Genomic DNA, 10,054 nt, shown 5'->3' with positions numbered 1-10,054 from the left:
AATGCTTGTCTGACTCATGTGGATTCCTCTTCAGAACTTAGATATTCACAAGGACTACAAGTCATGATCAAACTGACCCTCCCCTGCTAAAAAAAAATTTAAAAAATAATAATAAAAAATAACAGAACATTCAGTTTGTGAGTTGTCACTTGTGAATCTTAATTTGCAGTCTGGCATCTGATCTGCCTAAGGCTCCTTTCACACTCATCCTGACTCATCCTTCTCTGTGTTCTTTGATACTCAGCTATCAGCATTGCTCTCCGTGCTTCCCAAGTACTGCCTTTGCTACAGGGATTGCAGCCTGGCAAAAAGGGGGGGTGTAACAACCCACCTCACACTGCCACCTTTCTCCTAGAGGGGTGACTGATCTGGCTGTCTCTTCTCTGCTCTTTCCCCAGAATGCATAGAAATATAATCTCTTGGAGATCAGTAGCTCTCTCAAGTTAAGGTACATTAAGCCAGAGGGTTCAAAAGTGAAGGTGAGCAGAAAGACAATGTGGTCAAATAATCCCCATCTCCTTCAGAAACCAAGAGAAATGTATAGTGAATCTAAGAAGGAAGAGAAAAAAGGAAGCTGAGGCTGGGTGTTAGAGATATGACAGTGTCTCATTTTCCCTTTAATTTGCGTCATTAGGTTTGAATAGGAACTGGACCCTAACTGAGCTGGACCCTAATTCAACTATGCGTATTTCAAAGGAAAACATTTAATTTGGGAGGTAATTAGCAAAGTTGTAATTTAAATGGAGGAAAGAGGAGACAATATAAAAGAAGCAATGATGCTTGTTCCTTTTTAAAAAAAAATCTGTTTGATTTTAATATTTGGGCATCTATTGAAACACTAATAACTGCTTTGAGGAACAATTAAAGATAAAATGGTCCCTCTGGGGCTAGGTGACACTATACAATAAATTACTTGATACACTGGAATAAGTAGTGAAATAGAGAGAAATGTTGTATTATTAGTTGAAAAACAAGTGAAAGGGACTCATTTAAGATTGAATGCATAACCTCAGCATTTCTATTTTCCATCTTGCTGTGCTGAGGCAATTTACATGTTCTTTGAATGGATGTGTTTTTAATGAACACAGAGGTGATACGCTGTCAGTGTATGTACTGAGATAAATTCAATTTCACCTGGGCTATCAGTTGTACCTTCTGTATGACTGTAATGAAATGTAATTATTAAAGAGCTTTGGTCTCCTAATATTTAAGTCTAAAATTTTGTTAGATCTTTTCTAGCAACATCATCCATGTCAACAAACCTTCAGCCTGCTTACTCAGATTCAGCTCAGGATGAGCATTTGCTTTGTTAGTCTGACCACACAGTTTCATAATCATTGAGCACTGGGGTTATTAGTCCTTATGCCTTTATTTGTCAGGGTATGAGCTATGCAGTGGTTAAACATTTAATTTGGGCAAGAGCTTAAAGTTATGTGAATTCTGCTGGACAAACATGTCCCTTCTTGGAGTTGTGCCTAGGGATGCCATGATTCATCACACATATTCAGGCACAAGAAAGAAAAGGCAAAGAGAGAAAGGGAGAAGTTTTTCTGAAACAAATTCATCTTCCAAAGACCCTGGAAGTCGCTTTGGACACCTGCAGTGTTCAACCTTCATATATCTGGAGATGAACCAGGCAGAAACTGACTTTGCAAATTAGTTCATTAAGAAGCCAGAGAAAACATATGCTTATTAAATAAGAATCCGTGGAATTTTTCTACTTCAGGTTTAATGTGCTTAAATTTTCAGGCTATAATTAAAAAAAAAAAAAAATCAGACTAGGCATCTTCTGACAGAAGGTTGTCCACTGTCTGACAATCTTCTTTGCTCCTGCTTTTTAATTCCTCCTGTATTTTTGCAAAAATGGATAATCTGTGTTATTCTCTCCAGGTGTGTTATTCAGGGGCTCAGCATCTTCTTATGACATAATATATTGCTTAGCTATCACTGACCTTGAGTATTCAGATCTGAAAACTGGTTTGCCCTGGCCAAGAGCCAAGGGTTTCTAAGGGTGGCACGTGAAAGTGGCTGGTCAGGCTTCACTGCTCCTGTTCACCCTGTGCTCCATGCAGGACCTGTCCTTGTGTCCTCCCGTAGGTTCTGTGCCAGCTGGGAGAGCAAATATAGAAAGGGAGACAAAAGAGACCCTTGCTCAAATTGCTTTAAGCCTGGCCTCTGTGTGCAGATGCCTGATGTAATTTAGAAGCCAAATAGAGACATTTCACTGAGGTCTGCAGTAGCCAGGGCTGGTTGTTGGGCTGCCATACCCCACACACCTTCCAGTCCTAGGCAATAAGCTCTGAAATCAGCTGAAGTGCAATGTGATTTGCAGGGAAGATTCACTATATAGGATGAGTAACTATATATGGTAGAACTTCATAAGCTTACAAAAGCTGATCTTGGTTATGCAGAAAGAGGATGGTTGGGATCTGAAACGGAACTGCTAAAAATGCAACTTTCTTGTCTGATTTATAAATTCCAGTTTTGGGCTGTACTTAGAGCTGTAATCAGTGTTTTGAAAGAAGTTAATCCCAGAGCATGAAGAGTGACTAATACTATTATTCTCCTTTTAGATTGCTTGCACCGAGCTTCTCTTTCTGATTAGTAAGAGGAATTCTCTGCCCAAAAGTCTCATCCACTTGCAATCTCTGCTGCTCATAGTCAAGGATTACTTTCATTTAAGAAATTACTTGGATAATTTCATAATCTGCTCGACATTTTCCTTTTCCATCTCCCATCTTTTCTCTTGCTTATATTCTACTCTGTCTTGCACTTCACAGAGTGCTATCCAAAAACGAGAGAGGTTGCTGTGATCTTGGCCCTTCTGCTGCAATACTTTTGGAAGGTTTAGTGTGGAGAGAGTTTCAAAATTATCCCTCTTGTGAGCTTCCAGCTCCATTTCCCTTCTCTAAAGAAAGGGACAGCCTTTATTGAAGAGGCCATCACCTCCGTAGTCTAGAACTCAGCAATTCAAAAGCAAATAAAATTTTATTTCTTGTGCTGCTCAGGAGTTTTACATTGGCTTAAACAAAGTTAACAGTCAAAGTGATGGACAGGCACAAAACACATCTAGAGGTCCAAATCCAGCTTGAGACACCAGTGATTCAGAAAAGAGGAAAAGTCCTCCTTTTGTTGCTTCTTTCCAAGACATTACCTTGTCTGCTTTTAATTAGGTGCCTTTTTATTGCAAGGTTATGCAGTTGCCAATGGCTCAAAACTTTAGGGGTTTGTTGCTGCTCTTCTTCTGCTTCCCAGATTCAGAAGAGATCACTGCACTGGGTTTGGACTTCCCTCACAGATGGTTGTCTCAGTTTCCCAATAAGTTGCTTCAGTCATTTCAAGTTTAATAACACTTTCTCTTCCTAAAGACACTTTCACAGAACATCCTCTGGCCTTTGCAGTTCCTTTCTGCAGCTGTTGCAGCCTTTTGGGGAGAGGCAGCATGTTTGAGAATGCAAGGGAGTAAAGCTCACCCCCAGGAATGTATCTCAACCCAGATACAAAGTTTCTCAATCCTGATAATTATTCCTGGAATGGAATATTTCCGTCTCTGATCTGTTCTTAGTAATCACTGTGAGCTTAATCTTCATTTGTTCTTTATCAATTTTACATCATGAATTTGTTGGGAATTACAAAGGTTTGATGTAAAGCATAATTAGCGCCAGAGTATTTTTATAGATATTGAAGAGCTTTTTATTATTTGATAGGTCTCATTCAGTAGGAGGTAGACAGTTCTGGCTCACAAAAGCTTAACATTATTTTGCTTTTCTTTCATAAGTAACACTTAACTACTGTTTCTAATAATATTGCAGCTAAACAGTTTCTAAATATGACAAAGTGTTGAAAACACTGATGTGCAGGGGAAGTTGCATAATTGAAAAAATCTTCACTTCTTATGCCCAACACTTTAATCCATCCATTCAAAGCCTAGAGATTTCTTGGTCTTTCAGCTGTGCTTATCTGATAAATGAGCTTTTAAAAATAGAGATGGCAGTGAATTCAAAAGGAGTTTCAAACCTCTAAGTACTGGGAGGGCAAAGATAAACTGAGCTTATATTACAAGCAGCTGCTGTGCTAACAATCTACAAAACCTAAAACAGGCCTGAAGTTGAATCATTTATTGAAATATCATAGTATTTGGTTATGGTGTAATCTGGTTCTCCATGTGTTATTCTACCCAACAAAACCCGATTTCAGCTTAAGATCAGTGTCATTATCTTCTGGAAGGCATATGCTGTTGCTGTGCCTGCTGACAGGCTGCACACATGTGCTGGGAACCGGCTGTGGCTTCGACAGCTGGTCCCAACTAATTGCCTCCAGCAAGATAAACAAGGTCTGGATCTTGATCAACTACTTTTTAGGATAAGGGACCAATGGAAGGGAGCTGTGCACTGTGGGAATCCAGCAGACTAGTGGGGAAAAGATGAACACTGTAAGAATACTGTATCAAGGTAAAAATACACATATATTTTATGCTTATAAGGTTCGTTTTATACAAGCAGTTTAGAACAATCTGTGATTTTACCTTTGCTGCATCCCACGAAGAATATCTCCTTTCTTGCAGTGCCATTTTATTCAGTAATTGTCCCAAGTCATTAGACCTCCCACACAACAATTCAGAGTCAGAAATGTAAGTGTGAAGGGAAATGCATTGCTTCAGTTTGTGGAAGAATACGTACCCCACTTCCACTTGGCGTGAAATTTTGATCTGGTTTATTTGCAACTGCCCAGACAACCTACTCTTATTATTTAGCTTTCCACATGAACTCTTGTCTTGATGAAAAATTTGCCTAATTGTTTATACTGCTGTTGCACAGGCACAGACTTGACAGATGCACCTCTCCCTTCCTGCGCCAAACCCAAGTGTCAAGAGGAATAACATGAGGAATGCTGAAATTTGTTTTAAGCTAGATTTGGGTTTGTATTTTCTGGCATACCCTAAACTAATATTCTATTAAGGCAAAGAAGAAAATTCAGTTTTCACTGTGGATTTGTTCCAGTCACATGCAAATTTCTGGCTGATGAGGCTGCTATGACTTTTCAACTTCTACAAGGAATAGAATTATCACAAGAAAGAACTTTGTCAAGAGGAAGCTCAGAGAAGCTAGCAAATTTAACTTCAATGTCATCTGAATCTGAGAGAATTAATGCTCCTGCTTGCCAGCTATCTTGTGACAGTTCCACTGTTAGCTGCCTTTGGTGCAAACCCAGAATGTTTTCTCCCCAAAACATGTGCTAAAACTTCCCCAAGGACAGAGGTGTTAATAAGCAAGATGAAACATCCCCTCTCTGGCACAGCACTGAAAGGGTGACACCAGGGTCACAAAAGCATGAATGCCAACTACGTGAATGCATTCACTGTACAATTACTCTGTGCTGCCAGTTGCAGTAATTGGATAATTGGGTCCACAACTGCCTAACTGCATCGCTAACTACTCATTACTAAATTATATGTGAGCAATGTATAAAAAGCCCTAGTGTCTAAAAGCCTTTGTTACAGAAACTTTCATTTCATGAGGGCTCATCCTAATTGAGAAAAGCATGCCTATGTGCCATGATCTATCTTTTTGTTCATTCGTTTTGAATCCGATCAGGTCTGACTGTAGACAGAAAAACAAACACAACTGAAAGGGAAAAGAGGCAGTTGTACACACAGACTCCTGCTTTTCTTTCCTGCTGATCCACAGAGCTATTCAAGAAGTGCCATGGAAAGTTACATCAGGAAGTTTTAAATGTCTAGCCTTTAAATTAAATGTCTAGCCTAGCATTCTGACATAATCTTCCAGTGACAGGTTGTTATGATTTTTTTTTTCTCTCCTGAACTTTTTGCAACTCTAATTTAAGTTAATTTTATAGGAATAAAAGACTGACTTCAAAATGTCCAAGCCTGAAGCAGTTTTGGAGAACTGAGCCTTGGCAATGGCAAACCCATGAGAAGTCAGATTGCCCTAAGTGGCCACTGCATGTAGAGTTAACAGAGAGTTGCCAGCAGGATGATATTTTTCACCTGAGAGCTCTAAATGGATGCAGATGAACTACTAGTTTAATGTACAGCAACTTGTTTCTCACCTTCAACCAATAACCTGGATAGCAGAGGAAAGGAAATATGACAAATTATACTGCCTGCTGTTGAAAGGAGTTTCAGAGATTTTAGAAGATTACAGACCAGTTTTAGACATTAATAAAACAGCAGAATTATTTGATATGTAGGCAAATATGCTTCACTAAGAAAGATTGTTCCTGGTTTTGTAAAGGTAATGAATTTCTCATAAATCTAACAGTTCTCTGAAGGAGTGAACAGGCATGCTGATATGGGGGATACAGCTGATATGGTCTCCTTGGATTCCTGAAAGTCACTTGACAATATCATTCACCAAAGGGTCTTAAAGAAGGTAAGACTGAGATGGACAGTGCTGACATGGATAGGCAACCAAGTAAAAGAAGTTACTTTTCTCAGCAGAGAGAACTTAACACTGTAATCCCATAGGGACATATCTGATGAGGCTTGATCTTCATTACATTCACAAATGAATGGAAAATGAAGTGACAAAGTTCAGTGGCTGTTCTGAACTCTTCTTTGTGGTAAAAACAAAAGCTAACAAAATCTGAAGTTACTGTAACATCTTGTGATACTGAGTAACATGGCAGGGTGGGGAAAGTGTGAAAATATAAAAAGAGTCCAGAAGAGGAATTCTAATTTAATATATTCGATTGCAGACTCTGAAGCAGCTATTATCAGCTAGTGCAGAGATTCTGAAGTTCTACTAGCAAATTCTGCAGGAACATCAGCAGAGTGCTGAATGGCAGCCAGTATGAAGCAAATTACTAGGGAAGGGAGGGAGAATGACTTATCAATCAGTATTGGGCTACAATATCTTGAATGCTGCTGACATTTTCTAGCTTTCATATCAGTGTATGTGTGTGTGTATATATATATATATTTATAAAGGAGCACTGTTGAATGACAACTGTGTGTGAAATAGGCTCAATAAAAAAAAAAAAAAAATCAAACATAGAAGGACTCTAGCTATGAAAAGTGTTGACTCAGGGAACATATGAAAGAGAGCTGTAAAGTCATGTATGGGATGAAGATCAACAAGGAAGGATAATTTTGCTCTTCTAAAATAAGAGGGAACATCCAAGTAAATCACCAGGCAGCAGCTCAGCTGTAGAGCCCAGATATGGGGATATGTGTAGTACTAGAAGTTTACATTAATTAAAAAAAAGTGATTAGACAAATTCATGAACGTAAAAAAATCCCAAAACCAAAGCAAAACACAAATTCTTATTAATGCTGAGATAAGGTAAGAGATGTCTCATTAGGAGACTCTGGCTATGAAAATAAGCAATGCCTCTCCCAGTCCTTTATGATGACTCTAACTTTTAACAAGAGTTACACATTGGCAATACTTACCTTTTCTTTGACGTATAGCTGCTATGGAAATAAACAGTAACTTGGCACAAATCTCTGAGAAACTTCAGATCAGTGAGTGTCACAGACATTTCATGAATGAATTTCATCTTGCAAGTTGCACACACAATTCTTGAGCTGACAGGAGAATAGTTTTTGAGTAGCTATTACATATCAAAACCAGTCACTCTGTATGGGAGATTTTCAGTTTACTGATTTCACTATTGTTGAAAAACAAGGAAGTGTCCCAAAGGGGAAGGTAGAGGGAAAAAAGAAAAGGTTTGCAGCTTATTTTTAAAAGAAAATGATTCCTAACTTTTGCAATTGATTATTCATAAAAGGGCTTTTTCTTTTTTAATGTATATAAGCAAGCAGGTTTTTGTCTTCCTTGTTCTGGCTTTTAGATTTTATCTCTGTTTATTTTGCTTTTATATCATAATGCTATGATTTTCTTGGTCTGGGTTTCAACAGTCCTTTCCCACTTTTCATGTACTTGAAGTACTTTAGAGAGATTCCTTGTTTTTTTTCTCTCTCTCTTTTTTTTTTTTTTTTCTAATCTGGAACATTATCCTTGTCCTTTTTCATCCTGAGAGCCCTCAAAGAGTCACATTCACACACTCATATTGGATGCACTGGCTCAGAGAAATGGCAGCTTCCCTTCAGATTGCCATCTCAGTGACTCAGCAAGCATCTTAAGATGATCCAAATGAGGATGGCACAATCCAGGGTCTGGAAATTTTGCAGACTGTGAAAGTTATTTAGTAAGTTTTAAAACTGGAAACAGGTATATGATAGCACTGCAGAGTTACTAGTGGATGAAGTTGCCGACAAAAAAAACCAAACCTCTTTTTTTTTTCCTTTTTCTAAGGGGAATTATGTCTTTTATGGATGTGCTGCTGTAAGTACTGCAGTTCTGCCTCACAGCTCTGACTTCTGTCATACAGCTGCTGATCACTCTGCATGCCAGCCAGCTTGGTGGGTGAGAAGATCACATCTTTCAATGCCTAAAAGCTGGGGTCTTCAGGAGTCAAATACTCCTGCATTCACCTCTTGAATACACACCAAATACATGCAGGTCTCCTTGTCAGAGCTCCTAAGATATTTACCACAGCTTTTGGAAAGTTTTAACACCCAGGGATGTGCTATAGTCACATTCACAGAAAAAGGAAATGTGAATGTCAAAAATAAATACCAGGGAAAGCAAGGGTTTAGTTTCGGATTGAGTTTGCAAAATATCTGGTCGCCAGTGGAATTTAAGAACCCCCCATACACAGCTGCAGATGTTAAACACAGTTAATATGAATAGAGAGATTGGAGGGCAAGTGAAAAAGTGGCATCCTAACCTATGGCCTAGCAAGACTGATGCTCCTTGCACCTTTTGCACCCTGCAGATAACTCATATTGCCATTGCTGCCAATATTAAAGGCATAATGGTTATAACACAGTGTAAGTTGTACCCATGGTCTGGGGAGGGGCAGAGCCTGGAATGGAACTGGTGGTCGAGTGCTGGTGGTTTTGGTGCCCTGGCATGTACCTGCTGGCTGTACCTGCCCTGAGGCCAGTCTTTGGCTCCAGCCATCATGGGGATGGCCAAAAAAGGCCAAAGGAAGTGACCTGACACAAGTTCCACCTTTTGGTCAAGTGTGACTGAAGGGACCCAATGCTTGCATTGGGATGAGTGTGAGGTGCAGAGAGCTTGCTGCTCTTGGGGTGCACTGCCACAGTCAAGCAGCACAGCCCTCTTTGTGGCTCTGACCCCAGGAAGTCCTCCCCATCCCTTGTGCTCTCCCAGCAACCCTGAACAGTTTCACTTCAGGAAACCAAGGTCTCACAGATAGATTTTTGAAAGTACCCCAACAATAAAATGTCTCACAAACTTAAACTCTTCTTTTTCTCTTGGTATCCTCACATTTTAAATGTAGAATATAAAAGTCTTTTTCGTTCTAAGGTCTCTGTGTGTGTGTCAGTTTTCTCAATTTGCTTAAAAAGTCTATAGGAAATCACACAGCAAATAATATAAATATGTCAGCATATTCAGGAGCATGAAGATGTATTTGCCAGTGTGGTTTACCTTAGAATCAGAGTCAAGCAGCATGACTTCTTTTTGCACTTGGTAATCTTGCAGAAACAGCCCTGCACAGTAATTAGGCTCATGTACTCAGGCCTCTATCTATGATTAGCATTAGATTCTGCTGAAAATCCATTACAAGCTGAGTTTTCTTCTAACTTTTAAATATGGGAGAAGGAGTAATTATTTTCTGTTTCTAATTCATTCAGGCAGCACCAGTCTCAGCAACCGCAGAACAGTTACCAAAACAGAAGATCAGTGCTGGCAGATGTCAGACTTGTGGCTTTCACGGGTATTATCTCCTCATCTCTGAAGCATTCAGCATGGCACTGTGGTGTTCTGTGCCTTGGTGGGTTGGAGTGGAAGTTACTTGGGCTAGAAGCCTTTTAACAATGTCTGTGACATAAGTAGTATTTGTGTGTCATGCACAATCTCTATGAAAAGCCAAATTAATGGTAGAGATTGTTTGATGACACGTAGTTAGTTAGAGTATGTATAACTAAAATGTAATTAATAGTGTACAGGATCAGACTTAGGAATGTTGTAATAACAAGGAAGTGCTTTGAATGCTAGAG

General features: G+C 39.3%; 1 long non-coding RNA gene across 6 annotated transcripts in view; it reads left to right on the top strand.

Moving 5' to 3' along the window:
- The first annotated feature begins 8,265 nt into the window (after positions 1–8,265).
- LOC146444232 (uncharacterized) overlaps positions 8,266–10,054 on the top strand; it is a 62,364-nt gene continuing 60,575 nt past the window's right edge. For all 6 annotated transcript variants that reach the window (XR_014849765.1, XR_014849766.1, XR_014849767.1 and 3 more), the window contains exon 1: positions 8,266–9,828. This is a non-coding gene — a long non-coding RNA (uncharacterized LOC146444232). The remainder of the gene's footprint in view (positions 9,829–10,054) is intronic.

This window comes from Lichenostomus cassidix, chromosome 1 (assembly GCF_008360975.1).
Source record: "Lichenostomus cassidix isolate B80296 chromosome 1, HeHo_3.0, whole genome shotgun sequence".
In the NCBI taxonomy this organism is placed as follows: domain Eukaryota; kingdom Metazoa; phylum Chordata; class Aves; order Passeriformes; family Meliphagidae; genus Lichenostomus; species Lichenostomus cassidix.
The sequence above is the reverse complement of the archived record's forward strand: the minus strand, read 5'-3'. Positions and strand labels throughout refer to the sequence as shown.